Source organism: Vombatus ursinus, unplaced genomic scaffold (assembly GCF_900497805.2).
Source record: "Vombatus ursinus unplaced genomic scaffold, bare-nosed wombat genome assembly UNPS02014832.1, whole genome shotgun sequence".
Lineage (NCBI taxonomy): Eukaryota > Metazoa > Chordata > Mammalia > Diprotodontia > Vombatidae > Vombatus > Vombatus ursinus.
In genome coordinates, this window is record NW_020954610.1 from 49,693,248 (window position 1) to 49,717,816 (window position 24,569).

At 40.8% G+C, this 24,569-nt stretch overlaps 1 pseudogene; it reads right to left on the bottom strand.

Annotated features, from left to right (window-relative positions):
• Nucleotides 1-519: 519 nt before the first annotated feature.
• On the bottom strand, nt 520-2,639 carry LOC114025852 (annotated as a pseudogene).
• Nucleotides 2,640-24,569: the final 21,930 nt, after the last annotated feature.

Below are 24,569 nucleotides of genomic sequence, written 5' to 3' on the forward strand. Positions count from 1 at the left end.
TTTGTCTTGATATTATATCAAGTATATATTCCTCTAGCCTGGGTGTTCTTAACCAGTAGCCTGACAAAGCCTCTGGACTCCTTCTCAGAATAATGATTTTTAAAAATCATAATTTAAAAAATGCTAAAGTTAGTATAAATAAAAATGAAATTTTTACTCATTCAACCTCATGATCCCCTGAAATCTATACATGGACTCTAGGTTAAGAACTTCTGCTTTAGCCTCTTTTTTCTTTTTTTCTGTGTAAAAACTGCATTCTTTTTATTCTATGTACTTTAATTTCAGGACAAAAATAAACATAAACAGTCCACAGCACACAATATTCTACTTCCCAGATCAGGGGAGGGGCCACAGGGACCTTCTAAGCCCTGCCCTAATACAATGGAAAACAGGAGAAGAAAACAAAAACAAACCACTGCTGGACACTGGCAGATGAAGCCAGGCGGGACAGGGCCTCTTCTACTGCTGTGGGGAACACAGGAAACTATACAGAAAGTGAAGTCTGATGCAGAGGTTTGTCTAAGCCATCTCCTCCATGTAAGATGCATCTTCAACTCTTTCTAGTAGGAAGATGTCATCAGGAACAACAGCACTGGGTTCTTCTCCTGTTACCTCATTCTCATCAATGCCAAGACCTAATTTAATCATACAATAAATTTGATTTGAGTGAGCCTGGGATTCTTAAAGAGAGAAGCCTGAAGGAAGCAGAGCTATCTCAAAAAGCAGCACCACCAAGTCTTTCACAGTCTTTTCATAATGGTCAGCCTCAGCCTTCTGCCTGAGAGTCTCCACCATGAGGTGATCTGGGTTCTTCTCCAGTGCTTGTTGGCCATCATGTAACCCACTGTGGAGTTGTCTCTCAATGCCTGTGCCTTCATGATGTGTTCCACAACAGGGTGAAGCCCTGCCAATTGGAGATTGTTACCTTCTCAACCTTCTTATCCAGAATTTCCTTCATTCATTTGCACAAATTCTGCCTTGCTCTCCTCCTTTTTTTTCTTTTTCTTCTTCATCCCCTAGAAGTTCTAACCCTTCCTTAGTAACAGAGACAAGGGTCTTCCCAGTGAATTCCTTTAGCTGCTGCACATAGTAGTCATCAGTGGTCTCTATCATGTATACTAAAACCATGTTTCTATACCTGTTCCACAAAAGCAGAGTTGACCACCTGTTGCTGTCACCAGTGATATAGTAGATACATTTCTGGGTTTCTTTCATTCTACACACATATTCAGACAAGGAAGCCATCTCATCTCCTGACTGAGATGTGTGATAATGTAACAGTTCAGATAAACATTGCTTATTGGTTGAGTCCTCATGGATTCCAATCTTGAGTTTTTTCAAAAAAGCCTCGTGCAACTTTTTATAATTCTCTTTGTCTTCTGCCAGTTCAGAGAAGAGCTGTAGACACTTCTTGACAATATTCTTATGGATGACCTTCAGGATCTTATCCTGCAGCAACATCTCTCTTGAAATTTTGAGGGGTAGATCCTCAGAATCCACCACACCTCGGATAAAATTAAGATACTTAGGAATAAGTGTGTCACAACTGTCCATGATAAACACATGCCACACATACAGCTTAATGTTATTATTCTTTTTGTTTTCCAACAGGTCAAAGGTCAAAGGGAGCCTGGTGGGGGATGAAGAGAAGAGCTCTGAATTCTAGCTGACCTTCCACAGAGAAGAGCTTTACTGCCAAATGATCCTCCCAATCATTGGTGAGGCCATAAACTCACCTTCCTCCTCTTGATGTATATGATATTGATGATATTAATCATCAGGGTTATGTGTCCAGATGTGCCTGGTCTTGTTCAGCTCTTCCTGGTCAATATATTTCTCTTTGATCTTCATTTTCTTCTTCTTGTCCTTGCCTTCATCTTCTTCATCAGATCCTACATCTTCAATCTTGGGTTTCTCCTCATCGTTAGCTGGTTCTTCTTCTTTCTCTTTGTCTTCCTCTGTATCATCATCATTGATTTCCTTTTCTCATTTTTTTCTCCAAATAAATGTGATAGGATAGCCAATGAACTTTACCTTGACCTCCTTGACCCACCTTTCTTCCAGATACTCTGTCTGGTCTTCTTTCAGATGTAAACTCACCTTGCTGTCCCAGATGATAGGCTCAACATGAGCACAGACTGTGAAGGGGCCACTGGCAGAAGACTCCTAGGCATACTGTTTCTCTTCCTTGCACATGGTGTTGACAACTACCTTCTCTGCCACCAGGTAAGCAAAATAGAAACCCACACCAAAATGACCAATCATGGAGATATCTGCTCAAGCCTGCAAAGCCTCCAAAGCTTTCACCTTGGTGCCAGACTTGGCAATGGTCCCCAAGTTATTGACCAAATCAGCTTCTGTCATGCCACCAAAGTAATCCACCAAAGTAAAGGTATGCTCCGGATGGTGGGGATAATGTTAATCTTCAGCTCTTTACTGCTGTCCAATTTGGAAGGATCTGTCAGACTCTCATAGCAAATCTTGTCCAGAGCATCAGAGACATGGGAAATGATCTCTTGAAGGAAGATTTCCTTATTGGAATAAAAGATGTTGATAATCAAGAACATAAGCTGAGCAACTTCTGCATGGAAGGCAAAGATCTTCACCTCCTCCTCTTCGTGCTATACTTCTTCAGGCATCTTGAGTAGCTGCAGCTAATAAGGCCAGTTCAGAGCAGTCCTAAGTCCAATGGCTCCAAAGACTGAAGAGCTTGTGGAGGTTGGCACAAGATAAGCTTTCAGCCCTTTTTTTCTTTTTTCTGTTTTTAAAATTAAATAGTATTTTATTTTTTTTCAACTACATGTAATGATCATTTTTAACATTCATTTTTTATTTGTTTATTTGTTTGTTTTTTTAGGCAATTGGGGTTAAGTGACTTGTCCAGAGTCACACAGCTAGTAAGTGTCAAGTGTTTCACTGAGACCAGATTTTAACATTCATTTTTTATAAGATTTTGAGTTCAAAATTTTTCTCCCTCCTTCTTTCCCTCTGCCCTCCCCAAGATGGCAAGCAATTTGATATAGGTTAAACACGTGCAATCATGTTAAACAGATTTCCAAATTAGTCATGTTGTGCAAGAAGAAACAGAACAAAAGGGAAAATCCACGGAAAACAAAAAAAAAAAAACAAAAAAAAGTGAAAATAGTATGCTTCAATCTGCATTCAGACTCCATAGCTCTTTCTCTGGATGTGCATAGCATTTTCTATCATGAGTCTTTTGGAATTGTCTTGGAATGATGTAATGCTGAGAAAAACTAAGCTGCTTTTACTGTGTACAATGTTCTTCTGGTTCTGCCCACTTCAGTCCAGCATCAGTTCATGTAAGTCTAGGTTGTTTTTTGTTTTTTTTTTTTTAAATCTGCCTTCAGTCTCTTTTTTTTTCTTTTTTTTTTCACTTTATAAACCTTATTTTTATTTTTTAATTTTTTGGTTTTTTTAAATTAATTTATTTTGAATTAGCAACAATCACTTCCATAAGTTTTTGAGTTTTAAATTTTTCTCCCCCTCCTCCCCACCTCCTTCCCCAAGACAGTACACAATCTGATACAGGCTATACATACACATTCCAATTAAACATATTTTCACATTAGTGATGTTGTAAGTAAGAATTAGAACTAATAGGAGGAACCACCAGAAAGAGGAAACAAAACATAACAGAAGAAAAAAAATGGCAAATAGTATGCTTCGATCTACATTCAAACTCCATAGTTCTTTCTTTGGATGTGGATAGCATTTTCCATCATGAGGCCTTTGGAGATATCTTAGATCCTTGTATTTCAGCCTCTTTTTTTCAAAGGGCTTTGTGATTTTCCCTTGAATGCAATTGGCAAGGCACATAAAAGATAGAGATATCTCAATATAAAAATATAGTCATGAGAATTATAAAGAAGTGAGCATGGCAGTGGAGTGAAATATTGAGATAGCTTTCATTAGAACTGACCATGGTTTCCCTGCTGATGGAAAGGAGTTAAGTGTGCCACAAAGAACTCCTAAGTTTCCACATTTCTCTGGGCCATCAGGGATGTATAAGGTAGAGGTTGTGTGATGGCAATGGTAGGGAGGAGGTGACAGATGAGTTATGTCTCTTTGTGTGTCTATGTAGCATAAATTCCTGATTATTTGGAATCCAAGCAAATGGAAAACTCTAAATAATATGGTAATTTGTTAGCTTTCTTTTTTTTGCATTCTGACTTTTGCTTTTATGAGGGTGGTATCTGGGGCACCCATTCTAACATGTGAACCCCTAGACAAAAACTAGTGCAGGTTCAGGGTACTCTGGGGGCCTGTATCCACTCAAAACCATAGTTAAAAAGCCTCCGTTGATGTGTCTACTATTACTAGTCAGTGAGAGGACATAATTAATTCAAAGTAAAGGCATTAAGTGAAATAGCATAGTGAGAAAAGTAGCAATAAACTTTTCCCCCTTCATCCTGGGACACACTCTCCCACAAATATACATACTATCAACAGGAAAAATGGACACTCAGAGAACATGTTTGTGGAAGCAGTCACAAAGGAAGACGTGTGGGGGCACATGCCCACTTGGAGCATAAACTCACGCCTCCTCCACTGTAAGTCTGCTATTGTGCTCTTGGGATGTCATTGTGCTGCTCTCTGCTGGGCATCTTGCCTCTGATCTCTTCTGGACATCCCTTCTGAGTCCTTAGACTCCACTGGGCACATCATCTCTGGGCTGGTGAGAAGACTAATGGTTTCTTGATAGGGCTTCCCTGACTTTCTGACTCAGCTTCCTCTCCTCTGCTCAGTTTGATTGACCCTCACTTCTCTGATGCAGCTTCCTGGTCTGGGGCATAAAAAGTCCCAGCCATGTGTGTTCTCCTGCTCTCAGACTTTATGGGTGCCTGAGACCATGAGAGTCACCATTTCCTGATGACTTGCTGACTAAACCCTTTCCATCTGGGGGATGCCATGCAGAGAAGCCAAGTATCACTGTATTCTTGATGCAAATCTTTGTTGTGTTAGGGCAAAGTAAACCTCCTCCTTTGTTAACATGTTCAATGACTTGCAAGTGCCTCATTTTGTCCCAACATCAAACCTGAGCCAAGAGGGCACTGGCACGAGAGCCGTGCCTACAATAGTGCCGGACATTGTGTCTCTGCTGATCACTGCTTTCACTCTCTTGGGCATCTTCACTGATCTCATGGTTGCTGAGCTCTTCTCTCTGCTATTAGCTTCTAGATTCATCTCTTTGAGGTCATTTTTTGACCATGTTGGCCTCTGTCCACCAGTCAGTCAATAAACATTTAAGTGTCTGCTTTGTGCCAGGCACTGTGCTAAATGCTGGGGATATAAAGAGAGGCAAAAGATAGTCCCTACTCTCAAAGAGCTCATGATCTAATGAGGTAGGCAACAATTATCTACAAACAAGTTCTGTACAGGATAAGTAGGAAATAAATAATGAGACAGAAGGCACTAGAATTAAGAAGAGTTGGGAAAGACTTTCTGCAGAAGGTGAAGCTGAGGAGGGAAAGCATTCCAGGCACGGGGGACAATCAGATAAAATGCCTGGCTGAGAGTGGAGTATCTTGTTCATGGGACAGCAAGGCTAGTGTCACTGAATCAAAGAGTACTTGATAGGGAGTAAGGTTTAAGAAGACTGGAAAGGTCAGAGGGGGCTAGGCTATGAAGGGCTTTGAATGCCAAACAGAGCATTTGAATTTGATCCTGGAGGCAATAGGGAGCCACCTGACTTTATTGAGTGGAGGGAGAGACAACATGGTTGGACCTGAGCTTCAGGAGAATCACTTTGGTGACTGAATGAACAATGGATTGGAGTAGGGAGACTTGAGGCAAAAACAAGCATTTATTAATTATCTCCTGTGTGGCAGGCATTGTATAAATATTATCCCATCTGATCCCCACAACAACCTTGTGAGATGCTATTATTGTCCCCATCTTACAGTTGAGGAAATTGAGGCAAACAGAGGTTAAATGATTTGCCTGCGGCCCACGAGGCTAATAAATATCTGAGGCTGGATTTGAACTCAGGTCTTCCTCACTCCGGACCTACTGCTTTATTCACCTCACCTGTCAGGATATAGAGATCATAGGATTTGGAGGTGGGAAGAACCCTAGAGGTTACTCGGTCTTAACTTCTTCATTTAAAAAGTGCTTATTTATAGCCTTTTGTTTTTTGTCCCTCCCAGCTTCCCTAATCAGTGAATCATCCCTTGTAACAAAGAATAAAGAGACCACCATTTCTCGAGGTCATCCCCTTCCCTCCCAACTCAACTCATACTCTGGATCGCTTCATCTCTTTCTCCCCTCGGGTATTGTTCCTCGGCCCGCTCTCCATTTTCCAGCTACTCTTTGTATGTTGTCTTTCCCCATTAGAACATAAGCTGAGAGGAGGGACCATGTTGTTTGTTTGTTTTTCTCAGATTAGTATCCCCAGTACCCCAGTGCTTAGCACAGTGTCTGGTACATAGTAAGTGCTCTATTATCTATCTATCTATCTATCCATCTATCCATCCATCCATCCATCTATCCATTTATTTATCTAAAGAGGAAAAAAAGGTAGTTCAGTAAACTAGCTACCATGCCAACCAAATCTGACAGTATATATACAACATCCCACCCCCACAGTCCCCTACCTCTGCAAAGAAGTGAGGAGGTATATTTTCTCATCTTGTCTTTCAGGACAAACTTGATGGTTATAATTGTACAATGTTCAGTTTGAGGGCTGTTTTTTTTTTTTTTTGGTTGATGCTTCAATTTGTATTCCAATTCCCTTATTTTACAGAGGAAGAAACTAAGGTCCAGAGAGTTTTTGGTGGCTCGCCCAAGGTCACAAAGATGGTAAGTGGCAGTGCTAAGACTCAAACCCATGTGCATTGACTCCAAATCCATTTCTCTTTCCACCACACTAAGCTACTTCTCCCGGATAAGGATAGAATCACATTTCTTTAGTCATCACTCTGACGACGAGCCACTATGCCTAGCTAAGAGGCAGCAGAACAAAAGTCAAGCAGGGCAGAAATGAGATTTAGATCAGCACCTCACACCTTGTAATACAATAAGCTCCAAATATATACATGGCCTAAATATAAAAGGTCATATCAGAAAAAAATTAACGGAGAAGGGAACTATGGATAGGGCATGAGTTCTTGACCAAACAAAGAATATAGATAATAAAAAATAAATAAAACGGACAGTTTTAATTACATAACATTGAAGTCAGAAGTTCTGGGTTCAAACACTGCCTCTGATACCTTTGTGACCTTGGGCATCTTACTAAAACTCTCTTGGCCTCAGTTTCCTTATTTGTAAAATGGGGAACTGGACTTGATGTCCTCCAACATCTAGTCCTTAATATATGATCCTGTGAAAACTTGTATAGCAAACACAGTTAGTGCAACTAGAATTAGAAGAGAAACTTAACTGGGAAAAATATTTGCAGCAAATTTCTCTGATAAAGGTCCGATATCCAAGATATCCAAATATATAAGAAAAAGAGCCACTCCCTAAAAGGGTTAAAGGATATGAAGAGAGAGTTCTCAAAAAAGAAATGCAAGCCATCAACAACCATGTGAAAAATGTTCCAAATCACTAATGTGAGAAATGCAAATTAAAACAATTCTGAAGTTCCACCTCAGCCCCATTGGATTGGCAAAGTAGATAAACAAAGAAAAGTTTGTGGGAGGACAAGGACATTAGTGTACCAATGCTGTCAATGGGGCCGAGCATTCTCTAAAGAAATTTGGAACACATTCCAAAAATCATTAGACTATGCACACCCTTTGGACTAGTAATAGGCATATGCTCCAAAGAGATAGAGAGAAAGAGCTCCAATGTACAAAAAATATTTATAGTAATACTTTTCGTCATCGTTGTGGTAGTGAATAAGTGGAAACTAAGTTAGTGCCCATCAGTTGGGGGAGTGGCTAAACAAAGGACAGTATATGAATGGAACGGAATATTATTGCCCTTTGAGAAATGATAAATTTGATGGATTCAGAGAAACCTGGGAAGACTTATATGAAGTGATCCAGAGTGAAGTGAGCATAGCCAAAAGAACCATTTATACAATGACTACAGAAATGTAGTTTAGAGCCTAGATTCTAAACAAAGGGCGGTCAGGTTCTTTCTTACAATCACTAAATCTTTGTTGTTGTTGGTTTTTTTAGTTAATTAATAATTTTTTAAACGTTTTCAACATTTATTTTTATAAGACTTTGAGTTCCAAGTTTTTTTTTTCTCTCTCTCTCCTCCCCTCCCTCCCCAAGATAGTAAGCAATCTGATATAGGCTATACATGTACAATCATATTAAATATATTTTCACATTAGTCATGTTGTGAAAGAAAAATCAGAACAAAAGGGAAAAACCACGAATCTCTGACTCTGTGATACTGCTGCAGATGCCTAGGGAAAAGTCACTCAGAGCTAAAATTTGTCTGATGTCTAGGTTCTTCCCACAGTGTACAAGGTAGGTTAGTATAGGACAGCTATTTATTTCTTCTGCACAAAAGAAATGCTGGGGCAGCTAGGTGGCGCAGTGGATAAAGTGCCAGCCCTGGATTCAGGAGGACCTGAGTTCATATCTGGCCTCAGACACATAACACTTACTAGCTGTGTGACCTTGGGCAAGTCACTTAATCCCATTGCCTAGCCAAAAAAAACCAAAAAACAAAAAAACAAAGAGTAGCTTCAGGGGGTACCTCCTGAAGCTTAGCTGGTGCTGATGTGGGGATCTACAAGCTCCCAACCTCCTGAACTCACAAGGTTGTTCCTAAGGCTGGAAACATCCCCTTTGGGATTGCTGTCTGGTGACTCAAGCTCCTTATCTGTGGGGCAGCTGGATGGTGCCTGGTGGATAGAGGACCGGAATTCAAATGTGGCCTCAGACACTTACTGGCTGTGTGACCCTGGGTAAGTCACTTAACCCTGTTTGTCTCGGTTTCTCATCTGTAAAAATGAGCTGGAGGAGATGACAAAGCACTCCACTATCTTTGCCAAGAAAACCCCAAATGGGGTCACAGAGAGTCAGACACGACCGAAAGGACTCAACAACAAAAGCCTAAGCTCGGTAAAGAAACACAGAGCAGCAAAGGGAGCCAGGGGCCTGAGGTCCAGGCTTAGGCTCCCCCAGGAAGCACCTGCTCTGGCTGCGGCGTGCTATGACAGCTGGTGCCAGGGGTACGAGAGGGGGAGAAGACATCCCCAAACCACGGAAAGTCTGAGAGAAATTATTCCAGACTCAACATTCCAGAGGAGCGAAGAAAAGTGCTCGGAAGGAAGTTCTCTCTTTGGAGGCGTGGGGTAAGTAGCAGAAGGGACCAACGACAAACAGGCCACTGTCACTGGACCGCGGTGTGTGCGGAGGAGACTAACGTGTGAGAAGACCGAAAAGGTGGGAAGGTTGTGAAGGCACTGGAAAAACACCTCAATGTTCCCTCTCTTGTTTCTATTCGTCCCCACAAGCCACATAACCCTTCCCACCCGCCGCCATCCTCATTCCATTATTCAAAATCCTTTTCTTTCTTTAAGGCTCAGTTTTGGAACTGTCTGCTCCCTCTGGGAAGCCTTCCCTGATAATGCCCTCCTCAAATTTTTCTGGAATATTCCATTTGATCTTTCCCCTGCCCAACTTTACTTCCCTCTTTGCATTATACTAAGCTTTGTACATATTGAATCCTCCCAGGAGAATGTAAGCTCCTTGAGGGCAGGAACTACTATATTTCAACGCATAATTGTTGCCGCCACATAATTCTCCCACCCTGTTTTTCAGTCCAAAAATTGGTTTATAAGTTTTCATCGCATAATCGTCGCAAGATATAATTCTATTTGTCATTCCACTTAAAAGGTAAACAGAGCAGCAATATATTCACCAGTGGCATATGGATATGCATTTATCTCTTGCGCATTGCGAGCTGGGAGCCTAGAATTCTCAGCTCACCGGCATTGTCATTATTCAATTTTAAGGTATATTCACGAGTATTCCTGTGTATCCTAATCTTGCACCAAAGACAGTTTAGTAACAAATGATTTTTAAGTAATAGTGGCACAGTTTTTTAGAAGCTACACTTAATGGTTGCAGCCCACTTTTTTACGAAAAATTTGTCATAAAAATCTGTGAAGATTATGTGGTGAAATACGGTATTTTTGGTTTTGTCTTTATATTCCCAGCATATATAATTGTGCATATAGTAGGTGCTTAGTAAATGTTTGCTGAATTGAATGAATGGATGGGGAGAAGGGGGAGGTAGATGGACTAGGCAGGAGCGTGGTTAGACAGGATTAAAGGGACTGGTTGCCCCTTAGTGAATCTTAGCAAGTTCTGAGAGGAATCAAAGCCTGGAGAGAAGGTTTGGTAATGCTGGAATAGATGAGTAGAGTCTCCAACTGAGCCAGCTTGATGGTGCAGTGGTTATATCACCAGGCCTGGAGTCAGAAAGACTTGAGTTCAAATCCAACCTCAGATACTTACTAGCTCTGTGACCTTGGGCAAGTCACTTAACTTCTGTTTGCCTTAATCCATTAAAGTAGGAAATGGCAAACCACTCTAGTATCTTTGCTAAGAAAACCCCATGAAAAGTATTGGCCTGCTATGGTCCAGGGGGTCACAAAGAGTCAGACATGATTTTACAACAGAGCCTCAAACAACATCTCCATAGGATCAGGGAAGAGAAAGCAGGATCTGAGCCATCCTGGGAGCTTAACTCTAGGTTGCTTTTTCCTTCTCTGGGTTCCAAAGCTCCTGAGATCTTGATATGATCCCTTTTCCATCTTGGGAAACCCTAATGCACCAATATTTTAGTGTTTAATAATGGCTGGGCTAATGGCTGGGCTTCAAATCACCTTTCAGCTGGATGGCAGATCTGTCTCCTTACACAGCCTTTTCTCTTCCAATGAAACAATCTGCAATTCTTTCTATTTCTATTTCTGAATAAATAAAAAAGAACCCTAGCAGACTCTAAGTCACTAATCTCTGTGCCAAGTACTTGGGGAGATTGGGTTACACAAAACAAGTGGAAACCACAGACCTTGGCCTGAATGTGGAACTAATTTGGGAGATAAAGTGGAACGGCAGAATACAAAATCAAAACTGAGCTTTAATGTTCGGTACAGACTGATGGGAACCTGGGAGACAGGTCCTTTTTTGAATTTTCTTTCTGCTGTTTTTGGAGGCTTAGCAAGAGAGAGAGGTAAGGGTCTGGGATCTGGGCCTATCCCTAGCTGAGTAGGTACTTTTCCTCCTAAATTGTAAAGGCCTGAGATCATGGGGATGAGGGACACAGACGCCAGTAGTATTCTGGATCTCTGGAGAACTGATCTGAAGACAGAGAAAGGACTCAATGGTAAGGGAGACAATATTAGCCACTAATAATATTAACTACATAAAGAGCTCCCCTTTTTTTTCTTGGTTTGGACCTGTGATTTAATTGGCATAAGGAATGTCCAGTGAAAAAAGTCCTTCAACCAACGCAAATCAGCACCTACTGTATAACTTATAGTCTTAGACATATAGCCTGTATGTGTCAAAGAAGGATCTTAAACCCAGGTTTTCGTGACTCTGAAGTTGGCTTGCTAGTAACTATGCTATGCGACCCCTCCCAGAGCACTATGGGATAATAATAGCACCTACCTTGCGGGGTTTTTGTGAGAATCAACTGAGATTATAATTGCAAAGTGCTTAGCATAGTGCCTGGCACATAGTAAGTGCTATATAAATGTTATTATATATGTTTTATATATATATATGTGTGTGTGTGTGTGTATGTGTGTGTTACATATATTATATATGTGTTATATAATATATATGTTATTATTATTATTACATTCATTATCTCATTTGAGCCTTGTAATAATCCTGCGTGCTAAGTAGTACAAACGTCCCCATTTTTATTCCCATTTTTTTTCCAGTCTGGACTGATGATTTCATCGAGGTAGAGAACTTCTGGTATGGAAACTCTCTCTGCTGATGAAGACAGGAAACTCTTCTGTCTTTCTGAAACTTACAGTCTTGGAAAGGTCTCTGGGGCACTGAGAAGTTAAGTGACTTACTGATGGTTGGATACCTAGAATGTGTCCGAGGCAGAATTTGAACCTTGGTCTTCCTGATTCTAGGGCTGGTCATCTATCTGTCCACTACACCACACTGCCCTAAAACCTCACTTTACAGAGAAATGAAATTTTTTTAAAAATTGGATCACCAGTTTAAAAAAAAATTTAGTTTCAGAGATTTTAGGTGACTTGCTGAAAGTCAATAGAGCTAATAAATGGGAGAGTTTGGGGACTCAAACCTAAGTCAGATATCTTTGAATCTGGCCTTTCTTCTGCTTTATCAGACTAACTCAATGCTGACAGATGGAAGAGGATCATTGTTGTTGTTCATTAGTTTCAGTCACGTCCAACTCTTCAAGACCCCATTTGGGGTTCTCTTGGCAGAGATATTGGAGGAGTTTGCCATTTCCTTCTCCAGCTCATTTTGCAGATGAGGAAACTGAGGAAAACAGGATTGAGTGACTTGCTCAGGGTCACAGACCTAGTAAATGTCTCAGGTCGGATTTGAACTCCGTAAGAGGAGTCTTCCTGACTCCAGATCCAATGCTCTATCCACTGTGCCACCTGGCTGCCCCAAGAGATCATAGGATCAGAGATTTAGAGCTAGAAGGGGAGATGAGGGAACCAAAACCCAGAGAAATTATATGACTTGCCCACACCGATAGCAAGTGGCGGGGCTGGGATTTGAACCCAGAGTCTCTGACTCCAAATCCATTGCTCTTTCCACGGTGCCATACAATTTTCCATGTTAGACGGGACTAAGTTGAGAACTTGTGGAGGGGTACAGTAGAATTTGAGGCAGATCATAAGTCTTTAGGCTGAAAATGGGTTGCAGAGGAATGAGGGTTGAGGGAGGTAGCTAATTTCCTCTTTATTATTTATAGAATTATTTTTGTTGTTCAGTCGTTTCAGTCATGCCTGACTCTTTGTGACCTTTTCGGGCGTTTTCTTGGCAGACATAGTGGAGTAGTTTGCCATTTCCTTCTCCAGCTCATTTTTAGATGAGGAAACTGAGGCAAACAGGGTTAAGTGACTTGCCCAGGATCACGCAGCTAGTAAATGTCTGAGGCTGGATTTGAACTCAGGAAGACTCATTTTCCTCACTCCAAGCCCTGAATTCTATCCACTGTGCCATCTAGCTGCCCTTCATTTTAGAGATACTCAGTTACCACTTCTGTAAAAATCAGGGCATTGGATCTGCTTTTGGCTCTTGAAGAAAGGAAAATCCCTCTGAGTTACAGCTTTTCTGCGGATCATAGCCCCATTAGAAGGGGTGAGGAGCAGTTTCCACTGATGATCTTGCAGGATGTCTGGCAGGAAGCCCAACTCAGCCAAAGATGATGATTGTTCCACCAGCTCCCAAGCCAAACTTAAACCTTTGCAACAGTTGGAGAACCTTGGCCTGACTGACTGAAGAGGTGTTTGGAAAAGAGCCATTCCTCTTGACGCATTCAATTTCTTTTTAGATCAGGCAATACTCAGCCTTGGGTCAGGAAATGGGAAATGGGGGTCTCCCTTTCCTTTATTCTGGGAATAGACTCCAGCTCTGCTCCATCTTGGCTGGAAGGACTTGAGCAAGGACCCCAGAACAGAGATGATGCAGGCGGATGAAAGGGATGTATATGGAAGGTGTATTGGGGAAGAACTGGGGAGTGGAAGCCAATTCCCAAAACCCTTTTTTTTTTCCCTTGGTTTGATTTAGCAGAACCAAGCGTCCAAGGCTGGAGGCGGGGTAGGGGCCAAGGTTATCTTCCTAATGATTTTTCATCATCCATATGCACAAGTGTAGTTGATACATGAGCTGAGTAAGCCAACAAATTCCCCTGCTCCAAATATGAATATATCCTGGCAACTCTGGGACTTTTATTAGAGAATTCCAAGTTGAAAAAAAATTCCCAGGAGAGAAAACTACATCTGCTAAAGTTATAGAAAGAAACAGCCCCTGGACCTTTCCATATTTCTTCTCTAGAAGAAAAGATAGCACTGAAACACTTCTGCTCTCTCATTAAGGGCTGGGATTTCTCCATCCTATCCATCTTAGGGAAATGTTTCTAAACTTGGCTGGTTTCCCCCAGCTGATATTTAAAGAGAGCTATTGAAAAGACCTTTTTCCTCAACATATTCCCTTGCCCTTCCCTCCCTGCCCCCCAATTCCATTAGTCACAGAACACTATTCTCTAATATATTTCTACTCTGCTAATAGTAGAGTAGAAAATCTTTGAGAGCTAGAGCCAGAAGGGGCAGGTAGGTGGTGCAGTGGATAGAGTGAAGACTCAAAAAGACTCCTCTTCACTGCCCCAGGCACTTACCAGCTGCGTGATCTTGGGCAAGTCACTTAACCCTGTTTGCCTCAGTTTCTTTATCTATAAAATGAGCCAGAGGGAAATGGCAAAGTACTCCAGTGTCTTTGCCAAGAAAAACCCAAATGGAATCACGAAGAGTTGGATATGACTGAAAAACAACTGAATAATAACAACAACAGAGGCAGAATATCTGACTGGAGTTGATTCCAACTCTTAATTGGCTTTGTGACCTTATGCAAGCTTTTTTGAACCTCCGTGTCTTCATCTATAAAAAGGAGCTAATCTCTAATTTATGTTGTAAGGATAAAATCAGACAATGGAACACAGAACTAGAAAGGATCTTAGAGAATGTCTAGTCTAGAGGTTAAGAAATTATTTTTAATAAGTGGGTTTTCTTGAGCTTGGGTCTTTCTATCTTGTCCAGGTCAGAAGTGCAGCAACCAACCTGGGCCAATTTGCCCCTCCCTAGGCAGCCTGGTGGTCCCCTACCTCGCACCCCCATGCCCTGAGGGCTCACAATATTGGCACAGGACCTAGTGTGAAGTAATGATTGGCTTTTGCCTTACTGCAGTTCAGAACTCCTGAGTTTAAGAGATTCACCAGTCTCAGTTTCCCTGATAGCAGGGATTACAGGCATTTGCCAATATGCCCAGCTTATTACTGTATTTTAATATAATTGACTTCTTTTCTGATTCTATGTATTTGTGCATTTAAAAACATTATTATGAGAAGGGGTCAAGAGGATAGATTTCACGAGATTGACAAAAGGGTCTGTCATACACAAACACACACACACACACACACACACAAACACACATATACACACACCATCAAGAATCCCTGATCTAGTCTAGGGGGCAGTGAGGTGGCCCTGGAGTCAGGAGGACCTGAGTTCAAATCCGGCCTCAGACACATAACACTTACTAGCCATGTGACCCTGGTCAAGTCACTTAATCCCAATTGCCCCATCAAAAAGAAAAAAAGAAAAAAAAATTAATTCCTTTGGGCCAAAACATAGTTACTCAGAAATAGCCTTTAAGTGTTAATACTCTATTAATACTTAAAAATAAATGAAGCTGTTAACATTTCAGCATGAATTAATTTATCAAAATAGTCAATTACTTAGCAGACCCTGGAAGGAATAAACATCTTCATGTTTTGATAAGGGAAAGGGGAAAATAATCTAGGCTACTGGGAAGGGGTGGAGGAAGGCACTTCCCTTTGGAAATGCTATGAGGGTAGAGAATAGGACAAAGGGATTAGGCTCCTTGTAGCTGGTACCACTAGCTAGGAGGAGAGAGAGGCACCAAAGACAATTTTTGCCTCCAAATGTCCTTCCTAAAATATGGCAGAATGCAATCATCGCACGTGCAATCCTAGGCCACAATGACTAACAAGGTTCCCAGAGTGAAAGAGGGAGGTAGTAGCCATTGCATCCCTCTGCATGGTCAGACTACTTCTTGAGATCTTGTGTTCAGGCCTGCCCAAATGGGCAGTAAAATGGTTGGGAGGGCTCAAAACTGTTTCGTGATTCAAACTGAGGAACAGAGGATGGCAAGCCTGTAGAAGAAAGGATGTAGGAGGGATGTAATAGTCCTCTTTAAGTAACTGAGGGGCTATCCTTGTGGAAAAGAGAGAATTGGAAGGGGTGTCATGTGGGACAGGAAGTAGGGTACAGTTGAAAGACCTGGGGTCAACAAACCCAGCTTCTGGTACTTGCTAGCCATGTATCCCTGGGTCAGCGATCTCAGCCTCAAGTTCTTTAACTGTAAAATGGGAATAATAATGCCTATATACTGCCTCCTTCAAAAATAGGTGTTCCATTGATGTCTTTTGTCCTTATGTTGTTGTTTCTCAGTCAAGCTGGCAAAGATATTGATGTGGTTTGCCATTTCCTTCCTCATCTCATTTTACAAATGAGGAAACTGAGGCAAACAGGGTTAAGTGACTTGCCCAGGGTCATATATAATCGTCCAAGGCCAGATTTGAATTCAGATCTTCCTGACTCCAGACGCAGTGCTCTATCCACTGTGTCACCTAGCTGTCCCTGTGCCTTATACCTCATAGTCATTTCCTACCTCTCTTCAGACTGTGCAGCCACCCTTATGATAAAGAAAACAATTAAGAAAAAAAATATCAGACATGGAGATGGTTTCTGATGAGGTATACGATATTCTGTCCTAGCTTCCCTCACCTCTCTGTTACCTCACAGGATTGTTGAGAGGGGAGGGAGTACTTTGGAAGTCTCAAAAGCCCTCCAAAAAGGAAGGATTATATTCTGGGTCCCCAGGAGGCAAAATGGGTACGGATGGATAGAAGTTACAAAGAGGCATATTTCTAATCATAAAAGTAAAAACTTCCTAACAATCATGGCTATCCAAAAGTAAAATGAGTTGCCTGGTCAGATAGTGAGTTCCCTGTCACTGGAGGTCTTCAGGAGGATTATAGGTAGCCACTTGTTGGAAATGGTATAGAGAGGATTCCCAGTCAAGTACTGGGGTTGGACCACATAACTTCTTTAGCCCTTTGTAGGGATAGCTAAAGGAATCCTGGTTCATCCAGTGACTATATCACTGGCCCCAAGAGATTCTGTTTCATGTGAATGAAGTTCCCTAGAGACTCAGTCAGAATTGGTTTGCTCCTGTCTCTCTCTAATCAGGGATGACCTGGTCTTAATCCTTCCCTTTGCCTCCATTAATACCCGAGACTGCTAGGAGGCTCTGGGTCTGGGTGCCCCAGTCTGTTGGTATTATGGCTTGTAAAAAACTGTCTTCACAGTGATGCTGGTCCCACAAAACGAGGGTGACCTTTCTTCTGAGGCCCCTGGGATGAGTTGAGGGGGCCCAGACTATACAGGCAGGAGCCAAAGCTAAGCCCTCATCAAGAGCTTTGAAGTGGTTCGGCCGTCTCTGGGAGAGAGGCCCCATCAGAAGTCCACGTTTCTCTCTGCTGTCCAGAGTGTAGAGATTCCCTCTCCCTCTACCCCTCCCTCAGTCTTGGAAAAGTCCTTTCCTTTGTGAAACCAGCCAGCAGCATTAGTGAATGCTGATGTTGGTCACTGGAACATGTAGGCTCTCGGTGAGGCTGTGTACTCCGAGCCTTCTCTTGGGACCTCTGAGCATTTAAATTCTTCCCTTCCCTCGGTCCTAGATTAAAAAAAAATCCGTGACATTGTTTTTAGAAAGAATGGAACCATAGAACAAGGAACAAAAATAACTACCTACTGGCTTGGAAACAGGAATACCCCTTGTATGCATTCAACTTTTTTTTTTTTTTGCTACATTGCTCCCTTACCCAAAAACCTTCAGTGGCTCCCTACTCTTTATAGGATAAAATACAAACTCTTTGGCCTGACATCTGAGGCCCTCCACAATCTGGCACCAACCGTCCTTTCCAGCCTTATTTCACATTACTTTCCTTCCTGAACTCAGTGTTCCAGCCAAACTGGAATATCAGCTGTTTTCCAGTTTCATCCTGTATCTTTCCATCTCTGTATATTTGGATAGGCTGTTCCCCATGCTTGACCTGCTGCCTGCTGAAATCAGGACAACTGTGGACAGAGTGCTGGATTTGGAGTCGGGAAGTCCTGGGTTCAAATCAAATTCCAGACACTAACTGTGTGACCCTGGGCAAGTCACTTAACCTCTTTGTTTCCTCCTTTATAAAACGGGGACAATAATAATGCTTGCCCTACAGAGTTATTGTAAGGATCAAATTAGATAATATTATTCAATTCAATTCAATAAATATTTATTAAGGGCCAACTATCTGCCAGGTACTGGGGATACAAAAAGAAGCAAAAGACAGTCCCTGATGTCAAGGAGCTTACAATCTAATGCAAACAAATATATCCAAGCATGTTATATATAGGATAGATAGGAAATAATTAACAGGAAGGCACTGAATTAAGAGGAGTTGGGGAAGCCTTCCTGCCTGAGAGGTCAGTAGTCAGAGCAGAGGTGGGAAAACATTCCAGACATGGGGTACCTTACTATTGTCATAATTGCACACCCATAGCCCCCCACCCATTGAAGGAAAGGAGGTGCATTTTCTCAAGGAGAGAAAGAGTTCGACTGTGGGTGGCTGGAAAGTTTAAGGGCTCTTATCAGTTTTCCTAGAATATGTCAATTCAGTTCAATTCAACAAACACCCGGTATATGCCTGAGTTCCCTGCATATATTAAATCACAGCTCCTGACCCCCCCAAAAAAAGTTAAAAAAAAGAACAACCAAAATTTGAATAGTTCCTATGCTCAAAAAGTTTACATTTTTCTGAGAGAATATGGCACGTACAGAATAAATACGAGGTAATTTGAGAAGGCAGAGACTAAGGAGTCAGGGGAATGGGTGGTGCCTGAGCTGAGCTTTGGAGGTAGATAAGTATTCTGAGAGTCAGAAATAAGAACTGAATGCATCCTAGGTGTGGGGTATGGCTGGTACAAAGGTAAGGCAGTAGGTGATAGAGAGACGGGTTTGAGGAACCATGAATATTCTAGTAATAATCAATTCCTATCTTCCCCTCTCCTCAGCCTGTGCCTTTTACTTCTTTCCTCTTCTTGACTCCCTTCCACAAAAAAGAGCCCCAGAATGGGCCACCTTTGGGCTATGTTTTCTAGCTCTAGGAAGGAGTGACCAAGAGCTATTCGTGGTAAAAAATAAGACTAAAAGACCAGGGGAAGACTAAAGTTCTCTATTCCTCTAAAGGCAGCTGGGTGGCAGAGTAGATAGAATGCTGGGCCTGGAGTCAGGAAGGCCCAAGTTCAAATCCAGCCTCACTGTGTTGTGGAAGTTCCAAAAGGCTATTCTAATGGAACCCTAACTCTTGGTGGGTTTGAATAATATGGAAAGTCCCAATGACAGACTCTGTCAGCTAAGAATCAGCCCAACTATACGTGGAGTGGTTCATCACTAGTAATCGGGCCCCTAAGTGATGACATGTTTGGCCATTGCAACCCATGAAACAAAGAACACCAACTGGACATCAGCTGAGACATGACTAGCGATTCTGATACCTGGGGCAAGCCCAGTTCTGGCTGCCACCAGGAGATGAAATAGGACAGGCCTTGGGAGGAACTCATTTGGAGCAGTTTTCCTCACTCCCTGGCCTTCCCTTTCATTGTTCCAGGAGTATCTTTCTTGTGAGGTATAGTTTTTTTTTATTTTATTTATGGTGGGGTATAGTTGTATCAGGGGAGCTGTCCCCAGATGTCCAACCTGTGCCTCTACAGTACAGCCCCAAACTCAAACCCCTAATAGCTGCCTTCCTCAACCCTAGGATGAGACAATAATGGTATGAGGGAGGGGGCTATGCCACAGGATGATAGGTGAAGGATTTTAAGGTATAGGGACAGCAAAGCCATGGACTCTCTAGACCATGTAGGGTGGAGAGAGTGTAAACCCTCTAAATTTTGGTTCGACTCTAATATCCATTTGAAAAGCTACTATAGGTACAATCACTGTCTCTTTAAGAGATAGGGATGCTTAGAGAGTGAGGCTTGTGTGAATTCCATATTACAAAGACCAATCAAGGTCAATGCATTAAGGTCTGAAAAGGAGAATACCTTAGGTCAGAGTGAGTGCACAGTGCCTCCATACATAATAAAACAGGCTGTCAGCAACTCCTACAAAACCCACTAGGTCTGGAGTATCTGTTTTTTGTGTAATGGAAAGCATGATGCTCCCATCAGCAGAGAGCTCAGATGCAGATTTGGGGCCCAAAATGCCCTAGAGAATCACACCACAGTTCATTCTATGAAAATGAAAGGCCAAGAGAAGAAAGGTTATGATCATGGGATGTGAGAGTACCACCAGCAGAGCTATATGACACTGCTGTTCAAGAATCAGCCCAACTATACGGGGAGTCATTCATCACCGTCCAGAAGTCTCTTTTGTGATCATTGTGGCCTGAACAGACACAAGTGATTACCATGCCCAAAAGAAGAATACTGAGTTGGTTGGTGGAGAAACTGCAATCCAAAAAGTCAGCATCGGGAAACCAAGATGGGGTCAGGGAAAGAGGTCCGTCCAGACCCAGAAATCAGGGATTAGGACCTCATCATCTGTTAGATTGCAATAATTTGATATGAGATGATCATCATTAAAACATAATCAGAGAGGCAGTTAGATGCATAGTGGATAGAGTTCTGGCCTTGGAATCAGGAGGACCTGAATTCAAATCCAGCCTCAGACACTTGACACTGGGCAAGTCACTTAACCCCAACTGCCTCACCAAAAAGCAAGAAAAAAAAAAAAGACACAATTAGGAAAGCAGAAGTGTGTTCTGTTATGAATGTGGGCTAGATGGCCACAATATACTGGCTGCCCTCAAAAGGAGGGTTATCGTCTGGTTTGGAGGAAGTTGATATCCAAGGAACCGGCTTAGTCAAGAAACAAATGTATAGTTATCCCTTCCACATCATGACTTTTCTTATTGTGGTTTTGATATATTGCAGGTTGTCATAAGAAATTAAATGGGAATTTTGTGGAAGCCACAGATGTCACATGAAGGCCAGCGGAGGATACAGAAAAAGTTTAGAAACTCAGAAATGCATGAAATATATGTATATTATTATATAATATCAACATATTCTATCTTTTAATACCATAATAATTCAGACTTCTTCGGTACAAAAAGAGGGCCCAAAATTGTGGGGTGGGGGGTGCCCTGAGCCCCTAACCCCAGAGATGTAGAAGAGATAATTGCACTATGAAGCCTGAGTTTGCCAACAGGGATTGAAGCAAAACAACAGAATTTTATCAAAAAGCTTTGGGATTCAGAGAATACTAGAGAGATTTGAAACAAAAATTAAAGAGATTCACTAACCAAATAGAAAAACTTAAATGTGAGATAAACTCAGCTAAAGAAGAAATTGCAAAGGGAAGGGGAGAAAACATTGAGATTTCCAAGAAATAAAGCAAGTCATCAGCTGGATACAGAAGAGATATTAAAAGGTGCTCAGAAGAAAACTACTACATTGAAATAGCAGCTCAAGAATGTTGATTATTTCTCTTTCAGCCTCGGACTTCTGATGAAGATGTTGCTTCCAGTAAAGCAGACATTACATGTAGGAACCCAAGAACATTGCCTAGGCCTGAGGAAAGAGGGAGAGCCTGGGTCAGGTGAGAGGAAGAAGGCTGAACATAGAGGTAGTACCTTTCTTGCCTAGAATCCCACCTATTCGGTTCCCTAGGGTAAAGAAACAAACCACAGAATTAAAAAATACTGCTAGTGTGGCTATACAGATGTAGTGAGAGCAATAAATAAAAACAGAATTAGAACCATCCAACCTATAAGTTGGCTAAATTATGATGCTGCAAGAGAAGTGGTTATTCAGTTAGGTGTAATTTGTTGTTGAATTATATATAACTTTGTTTTGTACTTTTTGATGTGTTTTACATATCTTATTATTCTATTTAACCATTATTGTTCTCACCATTGCAAGTGTTCTATTGCTTTTCTCCTTATTTAAAATATTCTGTCAAGTGATGCTTTGTATTATGACCATTATAATGTATTTAATATTTGTGTATTTGATGTGTTCCCAAATGATTTTCAGGGAATTAAAAATTTTTTGCCAAGGGGCGATATGTAACATCTTTTTTCTTTTTTTTTTAAGAATGTTTTTATTTTATTTTTTTCTCAATTACATATAAAAACAATTTTTAACATTCATTTTTAATAATTCTTTAGTTCCTAATTCCTTTTCTCCCTCCCTATCCTCCTCCTTGAGAAGGTAAGTACTTTGATGTAGGTTATACTTGTCCAGTCATGCAAAACATTTCCTTATTAGCCATTTTGCAAAAGAGAACACAGACAAAAGAAAGAAAGAAAGAGAAAGAGAAAGAAAGGAAGTAAGGAAGAAAAAAACAGAAAAAATAAAGAAAATTTTTAAAAAGTATGCTTTGATCTGTATTCATATTCTATCAGTTCTTTCTCTGGAGGTGGATAGCATTTTTCATTATAGGTCCTTCAGAACTGGAGCATTATATTGCTGAGAATAGCCAAATCCTTCATAGGTAATCACTGTATAACATTGCTGGGTACGATGATCTCCTAGCTCTGCTCACTTCACTTTGCATCAGTTCATATAAGTCTTCCGAGGTTTTTCTGAAATCAGCCTGCTCATCATTTCTTATAACACAATAGTATTCTATCACAATCAGGTACCACAACTTGTTTAGCCATTCCCCAATTGATGGGCATTTCCTCAATTTCCAATTCTTTGCTAATACAAAAAGAGCCTTATAGCAGCTGGAAATGGTTGAACAAATTGTGGTATATAAATGTAATGGAATACTATTGTGCTATAAGAAATGATGAACAGGCAGACTTCAGAAAAATCTGGAAAGATTTATATGAACTGATGCTGAGTGAAGTGAACAGAACCAGGAGAACATTGTACATAGCAATAGCAACATTATGCGATGGTTAACTACAATAGACTTAGCAATTCTTGGCAATACAATGATCCAAGACAATTCCAAAAGACTCGTGATGGAAAATGTTAACCACATCCAGAGAAAGAACCACAGAGTCTGAGTGCAGATTGAAGCATACTATTTTCACTTTTTTGTTTTGGTTTTCCCTTTTTGTTCATATTCTTCTTTCACAACATGACTAAAGTGGAAATATGTTTAACATGATATGTTTAACATGATCTATATCAGATTGCTTCCTGTCTTGGGGAGGGGGGAAAGAAAAGAAGGGGGAGGGAAAGGAACTCAAAATTTTACAAAAATGAATGTTAACTATTTTTGCATGTAATTGGAAAAATATGATTATAAAAGAACTACTTTTGCATGTATAGGACCTTTACGTTTTTCTTTGATCTTTTTGGGATACAGACCTAGTAGTGGTATTCTTAGATCTAAGATCATGCACAGTTTTATAGTCTTTTTTAAAAATTTTATTTATTTTTAGTTTTCAACAATCACTTCCAAAAGCTTTTGAATTTTAAATTTTCTCCCCCTCCCTCACCACCTTACTCCCCAAGGAGGTGTGAAACCTGATATAAGCTCTACATGTACATTTCTATTAAACATATTTTCACATTAGTCATGTTGTAAAGAAGAATTAAAACCCAGAAGAGGAACCATAAGAAAGAAGAAACAAAACGAAACAGAAGAAGAAAAAAGAGCAAATAGTATGCTTCAATCTGCATTCAAACTCCAAAGTTCTTTCTCTGGATGTGGATAGCATTTTCTATCATGAGACTTTTGGATATCCTTGCATTGCTGAGAAGGGCTAAGTCTATCAAAGTTAGTCATTGCATAACATGGTTGTTACTGTATACAATGTTCTCCTAGTTCTGCTCACTTCACTCAGCATCAGTTCATATAAGTTTTTCCAGGTTTTTCTGAAGTCTGCCTACTTATCATTTCTTATAGCACAATAGTATTCCATTACATTCATATACCACAACTTGTTCAGCCATTCCCCCAATTGATAGGCATCTCCTCAATTTCCAATTCTTTGCCACCACAGAAAGAGCTGCTATAAATATTTCTGTACATGTGGGTCCTTTTCCTGTTTTAATGATCTCTTTGGGATGCAGCCCTAGAAGTGCTATTGCTGGGTCAAAGGGTATGCACATTTTTATGGCCCTTTGGGTATAGTTCCAAATTGCTCTCCAAAATGGTGGGATTAGTTCACAACTCCACCAACAGTGCATTAATGTGTCCCAATTTTCCCACACCCTCTCCAGCGTTTGTCATTTTCTTTTTCTATCATGTTAGCCAATCTGATAGATGTGAGCTGATACCTTAGAGTTGTTTTAATTTGTATTTCTTTAATAAATAGTGATTCAGAGCATTAGATAGCTTTGATTTCTTCTTCTGAAAATTGCCTGTTCATATCCTTTAACCATTTATCAACTGGAGAATGACTCATATTCTTATAAATCTGTTCTCTATATTTGAAAAATAAAACTTTTCTAGGAGAAACTTGCTGTGAATTTTTCTCTTCTGTCTCCTGCTTTCCATCTAATCTTGGCTGCATTGGTTTTGATAGTGAAAAATCTTTTTAATTTAATGTAATCAAAATTATCCATTTTACATCCCATAATGTTAGCTCATGGTTGGTCATAATTCTTCCCTTATCTATAGATCTGGCAAGTAAAGTATTCCATGGTCCTTAATTTGCTTATTTCTAAATCATGTGTGAAACGTTGGTGTGTTCCTAGTTTCTGCCTAACTGCTTTCCAGTTTTCCCAGCAATTTTTGTCAAATAGTGAATTCTTCAAA